This window comes from Dermacentor albipictus, chromosome 10 (assembly GCF_038994185.2).
Source record: "Dermacentor albipictus isolate Rhodes 1998 colony chromosome 10, USDA_Dalb.pri_finalv2, whole genome shotgun sequence".
Lineage (NCBI taxonomy): Eukaryota > Metazoa > Arthropoda > Arachnida > Ixodida > Ixodidae > Dermacentor > Dermacentor albipictus.
Genome location: NC_091830.1, coordinates 18,647,178 through 18,669,605, shown reverse-complemented (window position 1 = coordinate 18,669,605; position 22,428 = coordinate 18,647,178). Strand labels below are relative to the sequence as shown.

The 22,428-nt window shown below is 48.6% G+C and overlaps 1 protein-coding gene across 11 annotated transcripts in view; it reads left to right on the top strand.

Annotated features, from left to right (window-relative positions):
* Positions 1-22,428, top strand: part of LOC139050528 (achaete-scute homolog 1a-like) — a 497,333-nt gene that overhangs the window by 52,758 nt on the left and 422,147 nt on the right. Inside the window, exon 5 of one of the 11 annotated variants that reach the window (XR_011508932.1) lies at positions 3,244-3,267. The exons of the other annotated variants lie outside the window; for them this stretch is intronic. The gene's annotated coding sequence lies outside the window, so the exon portion shown is untranslated. Of the gene's footprint in view, positions 1-3,243; positions 3,268-22,428 lie in introns of those variants that run through there. 11 annotated transcript variants of the gene reach the window in all.

Here is a 22,428-nt window from a genome sequence, read left to right as displayed (position 1 = left end):
AAAGGGGACGCTCATAACATCCATCCATCCATCGGTGCCGGATTGTCAAAGGGGGATGGGGGTTAGCGGTGCTTGTGCGTGTGTCTGCGTGTGTGCGGGTGTGGGGGGGGGGGAGATGTATTGGACCTCCCGCGCACTCAACCGCCGCCTTATACCCTTCACCGTTTTCTCCGGCGTATATCGCGATCGCCATTAAACGCGCCCTCCCCGGCCCTCTCAGGCTGGGGCCAACATCCGCGATCATCGTTGAGCGGATCCGCCTGGCAGCGCATAGCGCTTCGAACCTTCGACCATGGCGAACGTCGATGCGGGGAAACGTACACGCGGCGCGGGCCGGACCGGGATCGCGGGGCACAACACCGGACACGGTCGGGCCGGCTGAATTAGGCGACCACCGCTCAGAATGGGTCGTCACGAGGCGGCGGCGGCGGCGGCGTTCCTGCGGCGTGTAGTGCTCGGTCGGGCCGCGGTGTGGCTTAAGGTTCTTCCGCGGGGGACGTGCTTTACTCGCCGACGCCGCGTTGGCGTCGATCGTCAGCGCCAGTGCGAGAGGGCGCTGTGATCGGCGTGACGTCACGCGTCGCCGATTGCGCCGAATACGCGGTGCTTGCGCACGCCTTCTGGCGGCGGACGCCGCTAATTACGTGCAGTATGCGCTGCATGCCAACGACCGAAAGGTTTCGGAGAAGAGGAGTCGAGAGATACGGACACGAAGGAACTTTATTAAAGGGATCCCGAGAAGCTGCTCCTTTAGACGCCAATCAGAAAGGGCCCCAAGCCTAAGAGTTGGAAGCCGCTATCGGGCGTTGATGTCAATCTAGTTACACGTGATGGAAGCCTCACTCCCAGAGTCGACTCTGTCCGTGTACTAGGCATGCTTATTGAACCCAACGGCTCCAGAAACCTCAAGTTGGCTAGAATCACCACGAAAACGGAAAATGTAATTAGGCTCATCGACAGAGTCTCCTGCAGAAGGGGAGGCTTGAAGGAAGACAATCTGCTCAGGCTTTTCCACGTCTTCCTTATGAATCACATCATTTATGTAGCAGCTGGGAAGTGAGAGAAAGAAATAATTTTTTTTACGCGTGGCCTATGGGTTCATAGTGCGAGCAGCTAACTTGTGCACGTTCGAAGAAGAAGAAAATAAACTTTATTGAAAAGAATCGTTCGGTAGTTTTGGTTGCGGTGGTATGACATGGCGGCTCGAAGTCCTTGGACTAGGGCATGACATCTTCGGCTTGCCGTGTATGTTTGAACTTAGCTTTTTTTTTCTTCGTTATATGCATCCGCGTGCTTGTAGCCGATCATTGCACTCTCTGCTTTGTTTCTTTGTTTTGTGTTGATTTTCCTGCCTATCAGTGTTTTCTTTCATTTGATATTCTTTTGATTGAACGTAGCATCGTCCTATGAACATGTAATTCGACCTCATCGCATCTGAAACTAACTTCGTCTTGAGAATGAACAGAAAAACAGAGAGTCAACCAAAGTGGTGTTGTCACACGGATTGACATTTCGGCTTGCACACAGAAGCCTTGTTCACTAGTGAACAAGGTTCAAATGAGGAGCGAAATGCAGTCACAATGAGTCACAAAGGTTCTCCCTGTTATTTATTTACTTATTTATTACTTATTTCAGATACCTTACAGGCCCATTTCAGGGCATTAAATACGGGGGGATACAATTTAAGTGCTCCTACAGGAGCAATCAACATATGCACCAATACAGGCAGTCACAAGATAAGAAAATGGTAAGCTTTAGAGGAGATAATAGAAGACAATAGAATACAGCACGTATACCACTGCGCATCAGCTCGTTCTCCCCAAAGCACTAATTTATGCCGAAACCGCCGTTGTTGCTCAAGGTACTGCTTGAGTTTCAGCAAAGTATTACTTCAGAAATTTAATGACAGGAGCTGAATTTGCTGCAGTAGGCCGAAATTTCCTGCGAGTTATGCATGCTTTATCCGATATGGTCAGAAGTGCCAACCACCAACCAACTGGACGCAATCAGTGCGATAAATTGTGTTAAGTATACGTGGAGCTGCAAAATGGTGCGGCTTTGGGCTTGTTGGTCCATCGTTCTATTCCAGGCAGGACTTCTCAATTTAAAGATAATTCTTTTTTTTTCTTTTTTGTACCGGGCACGTGTGTTTCTAGCCTGTTTCTTGGGCCGATCCCGAAGGTAGTGCAGTCTAAAAATGTGGGTCGTTCCCCTGGGTAGGTGCAATTTAAGTATGCGGGCCGATTCCCCGAAAGGGTCCGGTAAAAATATTAGACTTCCCGACGCTCCTCCTACTCCCATCACGTGGGTGGTCACGTGAGTGGTACCGCGCCCAGTCACTCCGCCCCATTCTCGCCCCAACTCGCTTCAGGAACACGTTGTCTTTGATCGACGTCAGCAAGAGGTGGAATCGCTTTCGAACATTTTTTTATGGTGGTTCTTGAATAGGTATATTGCAATAGGCCGCTGCTGGCCAGGAGGCGCTACGGATCTTAAAGTGTGCCACTGCAAAGAATTCGCGTAGAAATTTTAGGCGACGATTATCGAAGTCAGCGACAGCTTGCTCGAATTACCCTGCACTAGCCCGACACTTTCATTTTCAGCCTTGTAACGCCAGAGTAACACAGCGAAATTCCGCAAAGCTATCGATCACTTTGATTAGTGGGGCGATAATTCCTACTGGAATTTTCTGCACCCATCGCTGCTTGCTATGGTTAAAACGTTCACGTTTATGGCACAGAATATGTTGCTTCCTTGCGCGCACTGCACGGGTCTCGTTTCTGCACGTGTTCTCCTGCACCGTTAGTGTTCTGTGAATGAAAACGGCTGTGTTGTACGCGCGAGTCTAATTAGATAAATGGACCATGCGATTGAACTATTTACGTGCGTTGTCGACATGCAGAGTACATTAGTCCATAGGTTCGGGGTTCAAAGCACTGCATCGTACTGATGTGAACACGCGATAGGCGTGGCGATTATGCACGTTCCGTACCAGTGCACGGCATTGTCGCCAACAGTTTTTTTCATAAATGCTCCACTATGCGGCCTTACGCATCCTTTGCCTTGATCCTACGCATCGACTTCTCGTTCAAAGCCTTAACTCATAATTCAAAAGAACAAGAATGTTAATAATATTCAGCAGTACGTGGAATCAAATCACCGCAACTGTTAAATAAATGAATCTTCTTGCAACTTACGTGACAGATGAAGCAATATCTTATGGCTGAATTTGGCGCATTTCAGAACATGCATTGGGCGTTGCTTCCACCAACAAGAAAATGAGACTCTGAAAAGGTGAAATATCTTTGGTGCTAAGGCTTTGAGCACTGTGGTGGCAGAAATACGGACGATCACTTTTTTGAGTATGTGGTAACAAAGGAGAAGGACAAGTACGAGATTAATACCTGTTAGCTGTTCGTCTTAAAAATTGTACTATCTTGCATGATCGTGAGGATCGAACGTACCACGAAAGCAGAAAACTTGTTAACTAATTCCTAAATCTTAACGAAATGTCTTGCACAACAAATTTGCTTTCAATTTTTCTATTCCAAATACCTGCAGCCCCCCGAAGGCATTATTGCAGGGGTGGTGGGGATACAGAACTAAGCAAAAGGTGATTAAAAAATAACTACAAGGCATGAGAAGAAAGTAATAAATGAAGACAACTGCACTCGTTGATACGTGTGATAACAGGGCCCGTAGCATTGGTTCAGATCGGCACTGGATAACTTGTTTGGGCAACCGGTTCCATTCACGAAATGTAAGAGTAAAAAATGGGCTTTGATAAGCCTTAGTTTTGCATTTAATTTCTCTTATTTTCCATCCGTGACCAAGTTTATTCGACCTGAAACCCGGTGGAAGCAAATAAATATCTTTGTCTATGTTTATTTTACCGTGATAAATTTTATACAATATTTCTGACTGAAAGTTCCTTCAGCGAGTACATGAACGCTTCCATCCCAACTTTAGTTTAATGTTTGTAACACTATTACGGAAGTTATGATCTCTTGATACTGATCAAGCGGCAAAGTTTGTCGGTTAGATATAAAGTTTGCGGTCTGCAAACAACACAAGCATACTCCAATATAGGCCGAACATAAGTTAAATATAGAAGCTTTTTAACCTTGTCATGTTCATATGCTGCGCTATTTGCAATCATCTATATATATATATATATATATATATATATATATATATATATATATATATATATATATATATATATATATATATATATATATATGTTACGTCGAAGCGCGTCAAAGGGACGCAGGGATCAAGAAGGGAGGGAAAGAGGAGAACGAAGACGGTGCAGCGGCCATTCCTGTTGTTCGTAGCCTGCCGTTCCTGCTCTCGCACGCCTGAATAAACCCCTTTTCCCCGTGCTTGTAACAAATTGGTGGAGGTGCGGGGTACACCTCGTAACCACGGAGCCTACGCTGCTACAACTTCGCCGAAGCCGTCGACTTGCCGGACTTCCGCCACCATCACCTGACATGACTGAATACGCCTGCCAGATTCCCGAAGGTTCTGACGCGGCTTCAAGGCCAGCACCTGGCGTTCCGTGGCAATACTACCGGGTGCCACTCACTTTCGGAGGAAAAGCCGGAGAAGATGTCGACGAGTGGCTCACAAACTACCGAAGGGTGAGCCGATCTAATGGTTGGAACTCGACCGCGCAGTTGTCAAATGTTGTGTTTTCCCTTACCGACACAGCACTCGTCTGGTATGAGAATCACGAAGACACGCTCACTTCATGGGAGCTTTTCGTAGAGGAGCTCAGAGCGTGTTTTGGCGACTCTAGCGCAAAAAAGAAACGCGCCGAACAGACGCTTTCGCAAAGAGCTCAGATTCCCGGCGAGACCTGTACGACTTATATCGGAGAAGTGCTGAAACTGTGCAAAATAGTGAACTCTCAAATGTCTGAAGAGGACAAAGTTGGACATTTGTTGAAAGGGATAGCCGAAGACGTCTACAATTTTTTGATCGGCAAAGAAAGCTTGGATTCCGTGTCTGACGCCATTCGCCACTGCAGAACCTTTGAGACGCTGAAAATGCGACGGATAATACCGAAGTTTGGTCGCCTGGCGAATGTCACAACGGTGGCAAGTGTAGACCCGAGTTCGTGTGTTGACCTTCCATCAACAATACGGCAGATTGTTCGCGAAGAGTTGCTCCATCGGGAAGAGATGTACCGTTGCACACCCGGCATCGCTGGTGCGTACTTACCACACGATATGCGAAACACGGCCGTTTCGACCGCATGGCAACCCACGGTTAACTCAGCGACCGTCGAGTATAGGTCTGCCCCACAAACGAGAGGTACCTTGAGCTACCAAGATCATGACTACGACCAACGCCCTCGCCGCACGCACGCCTCCGGGCGGCCGATGCCTAGCCATGATGAATGGGGCCCACCTGCTGGCTATGCAGTCGACAGCAACATGCGTGACTACGTGCAAGAACATCGAAATTTGCGGCATCTGCCGGTGTGTTTCCAATGCGGTGTCACGGGCCACATAGCGAGATTTTGCAATCGTCGGCCAACAACGTGGAATCGTCGATCGGGGTCTTCAACAAGGACCACACCTCCTACGAGGGCAACTCAACAACCATGCACCACCTCTTGGTCAGCTGGCGTCCCTCCTGGCAACGATTACTGGCAGAGAAGCTTCCGGAGCCGCTCGCCGGCATCTGACAGGAGTTTGACGCCACCGCCAACTTCTCGTGCACCGCGTTTACGCCAATCTCCATCGCCAGTGCGCCGCCCAGCCTCGCCTTCACCACCGGAAAACTAGCTAGCGCGGCCGATGGGGGTGAGGTCGCTCGACACGTGCTCTCGACAGAAATGCCCTCTGCAGTTGCTATGATTAAGAACAAAGTGCATGTACTTGTTGATGGTGTTCCTACAATGGCTTTAGTGGATACCGGGGCAACTGTATCCGTAATGAGTCTCGGTTTTAAAGGTCGGTTGGGGCGCAAAGTTGTATTTCCGTGGGACCAGGCTGCAACGTTTTGTGGAGTGAGCGGCGAGTCGTTGCGCCCTGTTTGTGTGTGCACTGCTGAAGTGTCCCTGGCTGGTGGAGTTTTCGCGACGGAGTTTGTAGTTATTCCCCGATCGACGCACGAAGTGATTTTGGGCATCGACTTTTTGCGGCAGTGTGGTGCGACCGTTGATTGTCGCACGGGGGAAGTTTGCGTCGATGGCCATGTTTCGTCCGGGCTCTTAGAGGAGACTTGTAGTCAAGGTGAACTTTGTGTGTCTGCAGATACTGTTGTGCCTGCGTCCACCTCGGTGTGCGTGCCAGTTGTATGTCGCGGTGAAGTTCCAGACAGTTTCGATGCCTCCGTAGAGCCAATGCATGTAAATCTTGTGAAGAAGAACGTTTTTGTCCCTCATTGTGTGGTATCCATCGCCAACGGGCGTGCTGGCTTGTGGACGGCCAACTGCTCAGCAGAACCTGTCCTGCTTCCAGACGGCTTGAAACTCGCCCACTTTACAGAATACACGTCTTCGTCCGTAGCCGTACTAACAGACTCGCCGTGTGAACCTGCTGACCTTCGCCAAGTCTCAGACAAAAAGCTTCTGTCTATGATAAACAAGTCGCTCAGCACAAGGGAGCGCCATACCTTGGTGGATACGCTTTCTAAGCATCTGTCAGTGTTTGACTTTGCGCAGTCGGACAAAGCGTTCTCGATTCCCGAGTCACGAACGCGCCATACTATCGATACGGGATCTGCGCGCCCGATCAGGCAAAAGCCTTATCGCGTGTCGCCTAACGAGCGCAAGATAATCGGGGAACAAGTGAGTGACATGATGAAAAATGGGATAATACAAGAGTCCTCGAGTCCTTGGGCAGCTCCGGTCATACTCGTCAGAAAGAAAGACGGTAACTGGAGATTTTGCGTCGATTATCGAAGATTAAACGCCGGGACTAAGAAGGATGTCTACCCGCTGCCCCGGATTGATGATGCAATTGATTGCCTTCATTCGGCCTCTTATTTTTCTTCAGTGGACTTGCGCTCAGGATATTGGCAAATCCCGATACACCCGACAGACAGAGAGAAAACAGCCTTCATAACCCCGGATGGATTATTCGAATTCAATGTGATGCCGTTTGGGTTGTGCAACGCTCCAGCAACCTTTGAAAGGTTCATGGACACCATTCTGCGTGGGTTAAAATGGAACATCTGTATGTGCTATCTTGACGACGTTGTTATATTCGGGCGCACATTCAATGAGCACAATACGCGCCTGGATATTGTCCTCGACTGCATCAAAAACGCCGGCCTGGTTCTGAACTCCAAGAAATGTAAATTTGGTGACCGTCAAACCCCTGTGCTGGGTCATCTTGTTGACAAAGACGGTATCCGGCCTGATCCTCTCAAGACGGCAGCTGTCGATGCATTCAGTGCTCCGCAGTCAGTGAAGCAACTTCGTAGTTTTCTTGGTCTTTGCTCTTACTTTCGCCGATTTATTCCTCGTTTTGCTGACGTGGCTTATCCTCTGACAGATCTGCTACAAAAAGACGCACGGTTTGAGTGGACACCCGAGTGCGATTCTGCATTTCGTCAGCTGAAGTTCCTGTTAACCTCTCGACCTATCCTTCGCCACTTCAATCCTACTGCGCCGACAGAAATCCACACAGATGCTAGTGGCGTTGGCCTAGGTGCCGTATTGGTCCAACGCTATGACGACTGTCAGCACGTGATTGCTTATGCAAGCCGCTCATTAAGCAAACCTGAACGGAATTACACGGTGACAGAGCAAGAATGCCTCGCTGTAATCTTTGCGGTTCAGCGATTTCGCTCGTACTTGTACGGACGCCCATTCCAAGTCGTCACAGACCACCATTCCCTGTGCTGGCTCGTGAACCTTCGCGACCCTTGTGGTCGCCTTGCGCGCTGGGCTTTGAGGTTGCAGGAATATAACTTCACTGTTTCCTACAAGAGTGGCCGAAAACACGCTGACGCAGACTGCCTTTCCCGTATGCCGCTTGCCACGACGGACTGCGACGCCGACGATTTTGATCATCTCGTCGCTTCTGTGACACCCACTTTTCCAGATATCGATGCGTTCAAAACAGAACAACGGACAGACACTAAATTGGAGCCATTCTTTACTTCTGCCCATTCAAGTGCAACAAGCAGCTACTGTGTGCGTGATGGGCTCCTGTACAAAAGGAACTACTCAGGCACGGGTGCACGCTTCCTTCTAGTGGTGCCGGAGCGTCTCCGGCCAGCAATCCTTCAGGCTATGCACGATGACCCTACCTCCGGGCACTTAGGCACAGTGCGCACACTTTCTCGCATTCAAGAACGCTTTTACTGGCCCCGGATGCGACATTCGGTTGAGTTTTATGTCGCCAGCTGCATACAGTGCCAACGTCGGAAACGCCCAACCACTGCCCCATCTGGTCTCCTTCAACCTGTGCCGCCTTCCAGCTCACCCTTTCGGCAAGTTGGAATTGATCTGTTAGGCCCTTTTCCAAAGTCATGTAAGGGGAACCGCTGGATAATTGTCTGCGCCGACTATTTCACACGCTATTGCGAGACGGCGGCTATACCATCAGCAACTGCCACCGAAGTGTCGCTTTTCTTACTTCACGCTATTGTTCTACGACATGGACCACCTGGTGTTATCATAAGCGACCGGGGACGTCAATTCACGGCGGATATAGTGGAAGAGCTTGTGCGTTTGTGTAACTCGCACCTCAGGCACTCGACGCCATATCATCCGCAAACGAACGGCCTCACTGAGCGCACTAATCGCACGATCACAAATATGCTTTCCATGTATGTTGCGTCCGATCATAAGAATTGGGATGAAGTGCTACCGTTTATTACTTATGCATACAACACCGCCAAGCACGAGACAACCGGCTACAGCCCCTTCTTCCTTCTATATGCTCGGCCGCCCCGGTATACGCTCGACACTGTCCTCCCTTTTTACCACCACGACAACCCTACGGTCGCCGATACGCTGTGCCTCGCTGAAGAGGCTCGGAGACTTGCGCGTCTTCGGACTTTGGCATCACAAGAAAACTCCAAAGCCCGCTACGACGCACGACATCGGCCAGTTACATATAACCCTGGTGATCTCGTTTGGCTTTGGACTCCCACAAGGAAGCGCGGTTTGTGTCAAAAGCTGCTGGCAAACTACGATGGACCGTATGTTGTCATCGACAAAGTCAGCGAAGTGAACTATACTCTCGCGCGCCTCACGAACACTGGTAGACGTTCTGCTAGGACACAAGTCGCGCATGTCGCACGGTTGAAATCATGCACGCCACGACAAGCTAGTTGACTCGCCCAGGGGGCTTTGTCTGCGAGGGGAGGTATGTTACGTCGAAGCGCGTCAAAGGGACGCAGGGATCAAGAAGGGAGGGAAAGAGGAGAACGAAGACGGTGCAGCGGCCATTCCTGTTGTTCGTAGCCTGCCGTTCCTGCTCTCGCACGCCTGAATAAACCCCTTTTCCCCGTGCTTGTAACAATATATATATATATATATATATATATATATATATATATATATATATATATATATATATGATGATGATATATATGATGAAAGTTGGGTGAGTTGGTAAGTGACACAGGCAGAGACGGGAAGCAGACAGGACGGACGCTAACTGTCAACTAATTAGTTATTGAAACTATTATCATATATATATATATATATATATATATATATATATATATATATATATATATATATATGATAACTAATTAGTTGACAGTTAGCGTTTGTCCTGTCTGCTTCCCGTCTCTGCCTGTGTCACCAACTCACCCAACTTTCTATCCTTTTACATAGATGTTGCCTGAACGTCGCATTTTAGTTTCGGCGAGTACGATTCGCCAGATTTTGTGCGTTTTCATATTTCCCTGGGGTTTACTTCCGAGTTCAATAAAGAAAGGCCAGGCCGGCGAAAGATACCGTACATTTCATTGAAAAAATTTCAGATGGCCCTATGGCCCTACCAAGCTACGAAAACGCCGAAAATACCCTGGTGTAGTGTGGTTATCCTACGGCTGGCAAAATCGGTGCACGGAAATCGAGAGGCGGGATCATACGGGTGGCTGTATGAGCATGCCCTTCATCAGGTGTATGTGTGTGTGTGTGTGTTTGGGAGGCGGAGAAAGGGTCTTCTTAAGAACTCAATGTATTACCCATCAAACATATCCCTACAAACAACCTTGCCATTTTAACCTTTTAGATAATATATAACCCTGATCTATCGTTTATTATTGGTCAGAATCACCTAATCAGCCCAAGTATTACACGATTTGCTTTAAATTATAAAGTGTTATTGCCTATAACTCACAGAAACAATGGACAACACATTGTTGGATTTGCTGTGTTAAAACTCTCGGACTCGCTCCCTGTTGATATCAAACGAGTGTTATCTTGATCTTTCTTTAAGTGTTGTTTGTACAGGTATATAAAACATAATTTGTTCACTGGCATCACTCCCTTTTATTACTTCTTTCAATTCACCTAGTATTTTTTTCACTTCTTGTGCTATATATGATACCACCACTACTACTACTACAACTGCGTGCATGCTGGTAATATTCATTAGTTTCGTGCAATTAATAACAAGAGGTCCCATTTTAGTATTAAAATCTGGGATCTCTTTCTGTATATCATTCTACCATGTAAGTACGCTCAAAATATAAAAACACAAGAAATCAATCTGTCAATAAATACAAAAAACGCTCTCGGGGAACCGTATCGGTCGCGCAGGGGTTGTGAACCTCACGCGTTTGTGGCTGCGAGCATTCGTGCGTGCTTTATGCGCGCAGCACATGCGTATCAATAATCCCCCAGGTGGTGTGCGAGCCCGTATAGCGTTGAAGGAGGTCAGATCCGCTTCCGTCATCAGCGTGTACGCGAACCGTGACGTCAGCCAATTGCGAGGGGTCGCCACGTTGCGGAACTCTTTCGAACCTCCCAAAGAAGCTATCCGCATCCGTGGACAAAACTTTCGCCTCTTGCATGAGAAGCTGTTAGTGTTGCGATACTTCAGTGCAAGGACGAGGGACAAAAGAAATGAAAGTGCACAACGCGAGTGCGGATCAGCTTGGGCTAGTTGGAACGATGATCCAACTGGCCCAATTAGCAGTCTGAGAAGGTGTGCCGGATCGCTCCTCGTGCAGTACACTCGTTGTGGCTGTGCAAATGTTCATAGGAAGTATTGGAGGAGCGTTCGCCGACATTAACAACTCCCGAGTTAGGTTAACAAACTAAGAGAAAAATAAAGATTAAGGTGCCAAAGAAAAGGCAGGGAGGTTCATTTGTTGTCAGACAGACAAACGAACGGACGGATGGACGGACAGAGTGATTGATTGACTCACTTCTGACAAATTGACTAACTGAAAGATTGACTAAAACAGACAAGAATGATTGTTCGAGTGACTGCTGACTGGCTAAGACTGACGGATTACCAAAGTGATTGATTGATTAAGACTGACAGCTGAGTTACTGGGTGTGGATTTATGGCGGAAAGAACAGTGAGAAAATTAGGACATGGACAGGAGAAGAGATTGGATGGCACGCGCACTGCTGATGAGTGATTGACTTGCCAAGGAGACATTGATTGGCCGATCGGTTTGCCATTGCTGTTTGAACAACAGCACACTTGCAGACGCGGGGACGGACACGAAAAAAGCAAGCATGACCGCTGATCTTCGTCCAAGTGTCCACATGTGCGCCGCCTTTACAACAGAGACGGACTTGAGTGACTCATCGATCGTGGTTGCGGTGCTTAGCGTGCCAATTAAGGGCAACGTTTTGGCTCTGAGAGTTACCATAGCGGAGGGCTCCAGTTTAATTTTCAGCACATGGACCTTGAGGCTCTTTAACGCGTGCCCGAAGCACGGCACTTGAGTGCTTTTACATTCGCGCTCCGAGTTGAAATACGTGCACCACGTGTGGGAATCGAACCTGCTACCTTGAGCTCAGCAGCAGAACCCTGTGTGCACTCAACCACCACGTCGGTCGAGCAGTGAAACAGGGAAGCGGTGAAGCCCCCCATTGAGGTGCCGCAGCGACCGCACTTTGATGGGGGTGGAGCGAGAAGACGCTGGTGCGCGTAGGCGTAACGTTTACGAAGCCGAGAGGTCCAAGTTAATCCTGAGGCCTCCACTATGTCGTCCCCCGTAAACCTACGTCAACTTTCACCACATTTCAGTCCAGTCTTCTGCGGCAGCAAATGGAGCCCTTGACCTTGTGATGAGCAGCCAGTCAGCCACCCAGGGCGGGTCACACAGTAATTAAAGGAATGAAGAAGCAAACGAAATAGAAATAGCGGGATGGTATTGTCTGGGAAAACAGGTTGTGCAACAAACATTTTCATCCAGACGTCTTGAGGGAAGTGGGTAAATATGACTGCGGTTATTCTACCCCAATCTTATGGAGTTCTAACGTAGAAACAATATTTCAAGATGTTTGCTTTAGTTCAAGCAGCCTATGTGGGTGTCTATTGCCAACCCGATTCAAAGAGAATTCCCTTATCAATCATGGTCATCATCATAATCGTCATACTTGTGTTACAGATACCATAGGTAAATAATTATTACATGCTAGTTTGTGATAATTTAGTGGTGGTATGTGGTATAGTTATGTAGCTGTCGACCGCGGGTTCCTGGTCTGAGGAAGCCTGCCACAACAAATGCACCAACAGCTTCAATAAACGTTTATTCGAATCAATGCTAGTTAAGTAACCAGAGTATTTAACCAGCAAACTAGTTAACAAGTGCTTCACCAGTGGTAAAAAAAGGCGGTGTCTTCGAGAAACCACAGGAGAAAGCGTGTCGTCTTGCACTCATTGTTTCAACGCTTCCACGGAAGCATTCAAGCATCCGCACGATGAAATCTATAACGAAAAAACAACTTCACAGCATCGCACGTTAAGAGCCCGACAGGTCAGATGCAGATGCGAGAGAGTCTAATCTGAAAACCTTATCATGTACGCTAACCTGCATCTTTCGAGCACTGCGCGGCGGTGTTTTTTAATCGGACCCTTCTACGCCGGACGAGGCCGCGAATTTGCTCAAGATAACTAATTAGTTTGCCCAGGCGACTTCCTGACCGCTTATCGCCGCCGTCTCCGGCGTCTAACAAGAGCTGCGCCCGCGAACTCACGGGTCACGACTTCGAAAGATTGCGTCGCGCGATTTCGCCAGGGAATAAGGCCCGTGCCATGGAGGCGGATTGAGAACGGCGTGCGATGTTTGGTGCCGCTATGTGCCCCGAGTTCCTTTTCTTTTTTTCATCTCTGAAGTGAGCGATGCTCAGATCGTCTGGATGATTAAGAAGAGTCGTAATTTATCTGGGACTAAATCAAATGTAGTCGTCACCGCCGAAGCCTTTGTTAAATAATAGCGCCCTCTGCATGGGCAGCTCTGATCCACTGGTCCACCCACTCACGTGCATCTTGCAGCATACCCTATGGACTATGCACAGCGCTACCTCTAGCAAGATTATAGGTTAGGGACCGGGAAGTCTATGCACCGAACTTTCTGATGCGGCTTTTGAGTACAACATGGGAATCAGTCTTTATAAGAGTATCTGATCTTTCGCAAAACCTCGTTTGTTTACTGGGACTGCAGATCTGAGTCATCTTTACTGACGCCTGCCGTAGGATGGAACGAAAAATGAGAGGCCTACCGTTAATGGAAGACTGAAACAAAAAACTGAATCAGTGATACATTATTCCTTCTAAGCTCAATTTTCGATAATAGGTAAATTTTTGGAAAAGGAAACGGTCAGGGTTCTGAAAACTTGAATATGGCGCGGAGTCCCCGCCGCCGTACGTCAGTGTGACGTCACGAATTTCACGGTAGCTTTTTTCGTACATAGCATATTGTGACTCACTGAAGGAGTCTTCGAAGCTTGCTAAGTTCATTCTATGGCTCTTTTAGAATACGATATTACCGACAAAGAGAATGACCTTGACCCGAGGAGACTCCGCAACAATTAATAACGTCACTGCAAGCTGTTGCGAGAACTTCCCGACGGCGTCGCCACCTGTCTTTGGTGCTCGCGTCCTTTCTGGCTTATCAACCCTGCTATCGCGATAAGAGCGGTACCTTTAAAGGACAAAAAGATGGCGGTTTATATTAGAAAGCAAACGGGGCGAGTTGATATTGTAGTTGAAACAAAGAAAGAATTTAGAGTTTGTCAGGTCCCGTTATAAATAGAGCATATAACCGGCGGTATATTAGAGTTACACCATGCATTGGTGCGAGTCAGTGTGGTCTTGCAGATAACTAGGTAAAGCAGATAGCTAGGTGCCTCCTTTTTTGAATTTACCAAAGTGGCAGGCATAAAACTGAGTCAGCTGTATCAAGACAGGGGTGATAGGGGTTTGCTGGGAGAAGCTTTCCCCTGCAGTGGTCCTAATATAGTCTAAACAGAATGATGATGATTATGGCGGTGATGATGATAGTCTTACGGAATCAAGGAGAACTGATAGCTTATGTTCGTCTCAACTATAACAGGCTACGCGAGATTGATGTACACGCGACGTGACAGTCCCAAAATAATCCCGAGTTCCTAGAGTGCGAGAAAACTAAGCGTCCACGAAACGCTAGAAAACTGACGAAAAAACCACTGGCTTGTTTCGCCGCTTTGGATCGCACTTGTCCCTTTATCTTTAGCGGGTTACGTTCGCCCCGTCAACCGTTTTTGCGCAACTATAAGCCGGGTTGGTCACTGTGAGGCAGTTGACATCGTGCCCGGGGACACGGCTTTCGCGGAACTCCAAAATATAGGCCAACGGCGGCTCGGCCTTCGCGAGAGGCTCTAATAAGGCTTAGGAAGCTTATGGGACAAAAGCTACAGAGCTCTGCCCGCTTACGCGGCTGGCTCTTTCGGCCATGTGTCACCGGCAGACGTTAGGCTAGCTGTCGTAGCACTGTTGCCGCGAGCGATATTCTATTTGTATACGCTCACCGAAGTGTGTGGATAGTTACACGTTGAAAGTCTGTCTGAAAACAACGGCGTTTCTTTGTACCTTCACCCATCGCCATTGGCTTAGTGGTTGTAACTTTCTGCTGCTAAGCATGAGGTGCAGGGTTCGATTCTCAGTCGCGACTGTCGCACTTCACTGGGGGCATAATGCGGAAACGTTCGCGTATTTACGAAGATTTAAATGCCCGGTAAGGAACTCCGCGAGGTCAAAATCAATCCGTAGCCCTTCTATACACGGACATCCCTTCTGAAGAACTGTTTTCTTTTCGAAGATAGTTAGAAAGTGCAGGTGGCCAGTCAATCAGCCGAGGTTGGTGAGCAGATCGTTCTAGTTTTCGTCTGTGAGCAGTGGGAACGAGTGCTGGAATGTTGTTATGTTGCCATGTTGAAGGTGTGCAGTGTTTGACGTGGCTACAGCCGTGGATGTGGCGAGCTGGTCGAGTGGAGTGGTCACCTGCCGGGAAGGTGTGAAAGAATGTGTGATCATCATCATCATCATCATCATCATCATCATCATCATCATCATCATCATTTATTATTCCCTTAACGGCCCCATGTTGGGTATTACATAAGGGGGAGGGAAAACAATAATACGAACATCGAAGGAATAGTCATGTACAAAGCAAGGCAATGTCGAGGAAATCTTGAGGCAATGTCGAGGCAATAACGCCTTACGGCGAGACGCTAAAGTTTTCCTGTTACGGGTGGTTATACTAAGACTTTGGTTGTATTAACTGAAGCTACCTAGTCGGTTTCGCATTCAGTTTCGCACACACCAAGCTTGGAATCATTTAAAGTAAACGTGGCCTACTGCGAACACGCAGTACAAGCTAATAAAGCTTGTTCAGCCCATTTCATCTACACTTTACAACCTTTCTTATGAGTGGGGCATCAATAGGAAAGGCGGTGGTGGTCATGCTACCATTTCTCTTTATTAGGCTAGTGCATTTCTTTTTTTAGCTTCTTGCTTTCAGTTTCACCGATGTAATGCCTGGTATCAGTTATAGTAAAAGTGGAGTCGTTTGGGCGCGCCGTATGCTCAATATGTCAAAGTTTGTGCGGCTTTCACTTAAACTTTACGACCTTCTTTACGAGTGGGAGAACCAATATAGAATGATCAATTTGATGGCCTTGAGCGGCCACTTCGCGAAACTGTGCGTCTTTTATGACTGAAGTTGCTTTTGACCATGATACCCTGTAGCGAGACGTCCACCGTAACGATGCATATCATTTTGAAACATTTATAGCTATTGTTTTACAACCTCGAGGCAACCTTGTAGGGCTGGGCTGCTACGCTACCGGGTTCTTGAACGTTATGTGCGACCATTGCTTCTTCAATACTGATGTTTTCTGATGGCGGCGTCCTCTGAAGCTTTGGCAACGCAAGCTCGTGAAAGAGTAGCCATAAGGCGAACGAGATCCCTTGGGTCTGTCGCTGGCATCTGTTCCTGAAAAAGCACTTACTCGCTGCTTTAAAGAGCTTTCTTCGAGGCCAGTGTATAGTCAGCCAATGCTGTGAATAAGTAGTGAATGTAACGTTCTTGTCCGGTGAGGAGGGGCATTGTATGTGGTATTTAAATAAGACAAAATATTCGCAGTAGCATGGAGACTAATTTTATTGTCTGCTTTAGGTTTTTTTTGCTCACTATAGTCAAATGTGGAATAATCACTATAATTTCAGCTCGATGCTAATAATTTGTGCGGTGTGTGGCGAATTGTGTATGATCATAGGCTTCCACAATTAGCCGTGGCCTAACAGTTCTGTCACATTCTTTATTTTGGTCATAGTCAAATAAGATAGTGTGAATGAAAATGAATGAAGTAGTGAAGTGCGCGAATAAGGGAAAACTCGTTGGCCTTTCTCCAGCCTAAGAGCAGCGTTGTTCGCTTCTTTATAGCTACACGTTATGTGTCACCTTTTTTTTAAAACAGTGATAGTTTTCCTAAATTCCGTGTTCTAAACATCTGTAGCGTTTGGGACACCTTGAACTTAATTCCTTCCTGCATTGAGACATTTTGGGAAGCGCGGTAGAAGGCGGCAGATGATTACAAAGGGATGACCGTTGAGATTGGGTAAGGGAGCTAAAGTGAAAGATAAGACAGGCGGGTTAATCTTATAGTGTAGAGGGTATCTAAGACTACGTAGTGTATCTCCGTTTGGCAACCCTGCATTGAGTAAGTGGAAAAGGGCCACGAAAGATAGCAGAAAAGAATGAACAATGTATATCTTTAGACATATATTGATATGCCTATCGGTGCAGACACCGTGACAGTCTTTTAAGGCACCACGAAGACCCACACAGTGCCAGTGTCACGCACCGACATACAACGTCGCAAACTGCACTGTGTCGCCAAACGTCGCAAACTGGACTGTGTAACGCCAAGTGTAACGCAGCCAGTGACATCACATCACAACATCAGGAAATTTGTAGGCATTGGTTGAGTTCGGTTGGCGCAGAAGGATAGGACGTAGTTTGAGTTGTGTAGGAAAGTCATAACGCCTCCGTCTGCAGGTAACTTAAGATCGGATGATGTTGGTGGTGATGACGATGATGATAAGTCATGGCTGTCAGTGAGTTAGAAAAAGAAAGTAAAGAGAGCAACCAAAAACGAAAGGACACAGCTAGGAAGAACCGGCCTCCCTGAGACATCCGGTCCAGGATAGGGCATAGATCCCGTGGAAGCTCGCACGCTCTAGCTTCTTCCCTCTACAAGGGAGCCCGTCGGCTTGGCTTGGCTTGGCTTGTCTCGTTTCGTTGTCGTCGCCGCCTCGAGCCGCCGGCTCCCGGGGAACCTTATCCTCCCGCGTGATCTTCTTCGGCGGGCACCTTCCAATTAACGCCCACCGGAGGCACCCACGAAAGCCACGTTGGAAAAGCGGGTACTATAGGTTCGCTCGCTGTAGTGCGCCGTTCGGCCGAAGCGTGCGAAAGTGGGCACGATTCGCGCCGAGAGCTATAAAGGGTCTTACTAAATTACCGTGCAGCGTGCCAAAAGCCATGCGAAGTGTACCGAAGTGTGGTATTCGTGCGGTACTGGAGAAAGCGGTGCCGTGTTAGCGTAGCGTGTTTGTTCAGCGTAGTTTTCGACGAAAGACGAACAGCATGCAGCCGACGACAAGTGCAGTAATGGCTTCTTACCTCTTCTGGTCAGGTGACGCGATTTCTATAATAATAATTAGCAGTGCACGGAGACAGGACTCCCCACCCGGGCCACCGCTACCTAAAGTGAGACACAAACATACCTACAGCGTTCATTTCCAACTGAATCTTTATTCGTAGAACGGCCTATTCATGCCATTTTGTCAAGGATTTGTTATCACAAATTACATTGCGTAAGGATACTCAATATACACACACACACACACCTGAGGTCTGCACATGCACTATCAGTTTTACGCCGTCGAACTTCGAAAGCTTCTACTATCCCTTTTGTTAACTTATCCGGATGCTCATGCACCAACTAATCACACTCACCGACATTGTAAGGCGAGATTACCGGATATATCAGTTTTGCTGCTACTGCGGTTGTGTTCCTTTATTCATCATGTAAACCAATTACCCCCACAGTGTATTCTTGGGAGTCCTACAACTTTGGTCGTACTGCACGGAGTTGTTCGGACCATGAAGCCATAGCATACTACACCAAGCGCTATCTTACGCTCTGTCCGTCTTCATCCGGGCGAATCTTACCCCCTTCCAAGGGCCGCCTCAGCCCGAGCGGCCCCGCACTGTACAGGAAGGGGTGTGTTTACATAGTGCACGCGGTTGAGGCCTTACGCGTGTTCTTGCGAACCCGTTAGCGCGGCGGGAGCTTCTGCTCTGAGCACGAGGGCTTCATTTATCCTCTGGGCTCGATCGCGCGAGCTTTTGCCGCCCACAGGACGCGCGCGGAGGGGGTGGTTCACTTCACGCCCGCGGATCACGTGTTTTGCGGCGCGGCGCTCTGGCGCCTTAATCGCCGTCGCATCTCTCACGAAGATGCGCCTGCGTTGTGGTTCGACGCTCTCCATTCTCTGTTTGCTTAAGAAGTGTGCCGTCTGCTTGCCGATCTTGGCGTTCGAACCACTGCTGCGGCTTGACTTCCGACCGGGCTGCTTTGGTTTGTTGGCTCAGCCAGTTTTCTCGCCGGGGCGCCTTATTGAGTTGCGCCCGAAGCAGCGTTTGCCCTAGCTTAGACGATGCGAAGAGGTTTGGCCCGACAGAAAGAAAAAAAAGAGAAAGAAATACGTAGATCTGAGGCACTGCGGGAATCAATGTTATGCGAAACCTTTTGCACGTATCTAACAATATAGCGTCGGGTTTGTGGTTCCGCGAAGTGTTAGCAGAAGGCGCAGCATACCCCCGTCGGGTGAGCAAATTTGTGTGTGACGCGAGCGTGTGTGTTGTGTGACGTCAACGTGACGGTGAGGTGACGCAGACGCACCCTCGACGCTCCACCCCGTTGGATCGGTGGCGGAGCCGTGGACAGCGTTCTGGCTACCGAAGCTGGAGTGTGCGTTGTACCCAAGCACAAGGGCAGTGACATTCCTGCTGACGTGATGTGCGTGTGTCCACTTGCCTGACCAGTAAACGTCGAGCTAATGTTGTCTAGTATTTCGCAGGGCGCTAGAACTGACAGTTTTCCCGTCGGTTCCATCTCGTGCACCGTAAAGGTACGACGCCTGCCACGCCACCTATAGGCGTTATTCACCACGCCAGCGCCGCCGGGACGTGGTTCCATGCGCTCAACAGGAGTTGGCTTTCGTGCTGTGGTGCGCCAATTTGTTGGACCCGCATGCAGTTAGGGCGCCGTCTGAAGAGGTTCAGCCATAGAGCTTCTTACAATAATTATTAGAGGAAACTCTGGCGCTGGAATCGTTCAGCCACCATGGAAATGATATGGCTAGTAGATGGACTTGCCTGTTCGTCGTGCTTCAGTATTCAGGTGTTCTTGCGGCTTTGTTTATTTTGCCTTATCGGCCTTCATCGTCTTAACTTTCAGAGCACGCCATACTTTCCTAAGTACAGAAGACTCTGCGAACACGCACAATCACTACGAATTACAGCGGTCCAGCCTGTCGAAGTGGCCGAATCGAAACATGCCAAGCCTCTGAACACTTTGGCTTGCTCATGAGAAATTCATAAGAAATTATAAGGGCGCTTTATGCCGCCTGTCTATACATGAATCCTTGACGCAATAGCTTCAATATCGGCCTTCTGTGCTAGCAGTCCTGTGCCCGAATACTACGAATATTGAGGACTTCACACATCTTGTGTCAATGCTGCACATAACTATTCCGGACAATTGGCAAAGAATTTTCACACACAGTGTCACATACCGATGGATAAAGAAATAAAAAATCAAGTAATTCATAGGATTAGTTCAAAAATCCGAAGACACCTAAGCACTTCTTATGAGATGTGAATGCGAAAGCATTAATGTCCAATTGAATGGTGCTGAGCTGTCCTTCGAGTTTTGCGCTGCGACTAATGTACCATAGGGGCACGTGCTGCCAGAGCCAGCAAGCAGCAGCAGCCTGCGGTGCCAACGCCGTATCCACACCAACCAGGTGATGCCCATCGGGCGAAGCGTCGAGGCGATTCCCCCTCGCCCCCCCCCCCCCCCCCCGCAACATCTCGCTTGCTAACGCAGCGGCAGGCGTTCCTTTCCGCCTGCTCTGCCGGCTCTTCTTCGTCAAGGAGCGCTCGTGCTGAGAGCGAGGGTGACGTGGCGTCGCGGCCATCCCCTAGCTCTCCTCTCACGCAGCACCTGGCGCGCTATCACGGTAGCGGGTGTTCCCTTTCGCCCGCTCTGTTCCGTTGAGGCTTAGCTTGTGACGTGGCGTCGCAACCAATGATGAGCTGCTGCAGATGACAGACGCCGACATTTTCCCCTCAATGGGCGATTGGACGCCTTCGCATCAATATAATGCGTTATTATTGTGAGAGCATTACTTGGCTTATTGCGCAACTCCGCCGCCATCGGAAATCCATGGCAGAAAAGCAATAACAGGCAAACTGTTCACAAATTACATCATCTTCACCTAATCCCCCCCGCCCCCCTTAAAAAGAAACACCAGATGGCACTTGCCTCCATGCATCCGCTGCAGTGGCAGCACCGGCTATGCGAAGAAATGAAAACGAAAATAACCAGAAAGCCCACCTTCGTGCATCCGCGGTTGCACGGTAACGAGGCAGTAACTGCTTCTCGCGGATAGAATTAATTCGAATTGCGCTACGTACACAACGCATGCTGCCTCTTTAACCACGATGCGTTCAAGGCATCCGTCGTACGGCGCTACGGAGTCTTTATCGTCCGAAGTTGATGCGTTCACGTCTGGATTATCAGGCGAGACAGCAAAGCTTGGATGGAGGCGCCAGTTCACCGCTGACGAAGTGCGAGACCATCGCAACGTCGCTATATTGCTCCGATCACAAGGCACTGCTATTGTCGATTAACTTGGACCCGCAGACGCCGTTGCCGGAGCCCATGGCTGACGACGATGAATAAGATGCAATAGGCTTCATGCTACCCGTCGGATGACGACTACGACATCCCGCCAGAGTATGAGCTGGAGTTCACTTGCGAACCCGACGAAGAGATGTAGTGTCAATACCATGGTGCCGCCCAGAAAAGTACTGCAATCGCTCGGCAAAGTGGTGTCATCGTGCTGAAAATTGGCGTCATCGAGAAAGAACACAGCACAATGCGCGCGAAAAATTGCTTTAATAGGAACTCCGCAAGTAAAGCTCAGCTGAGAGATCGCAATATGCTCGATTTGTGGTCTTGCGCTGTCGCGACCACGTAAGCAGCTACATTACCCTCCGAAACATATCGCAGCAGCGCTAAACTCGGCAACATTTCGCGGCGACGCAAAACTCGGCGACATGACTCCGCGACACAGTGAGCGACAAGTAATGCTCTTGCATTTACGTATCATAAGAATTGCTTAGGTGCCCCCTTAGCTCTTTTTATTAAGAGATCGGTGTGCTTTGGAGATACGTATGATCCATTATTGTATGTTAAATTTTACGTACAAGAGAGATGCGCTTACTCGCATTACCTTGTCGGTCAGCCTATCAGCTTGTGCTTGCATTCGACGAAGGGACCACTACGGTTTTTGAAAGATACGGGATTGGACAAGCGGCTGTGACGGTGATATCACGTACCACTCCAGAATGATGGACTCTAACGGACGATGTGTGTGTGCTGTGCTATGTGCTCTCTCTCTCTTCCCCATCTTTCATCCCACCCCATCCAGCTCCGATGTGTAGGGTAGCAAACCGGTTAAGTTAAACTGGTTAAGCTCCCTGCCTTTCCTTGTCCACTTTTTCCTTCCTTCCTTCCTTGTGCTTGCTTTCGGCGCCCGTCTTTTTGTACTACACATATATAGTCAGAAACATATCCGCCGAGATACCTATAAGCAGCAGCCTTGCCAATACACTGGTAATTTGGAAAGGAAGCATTGC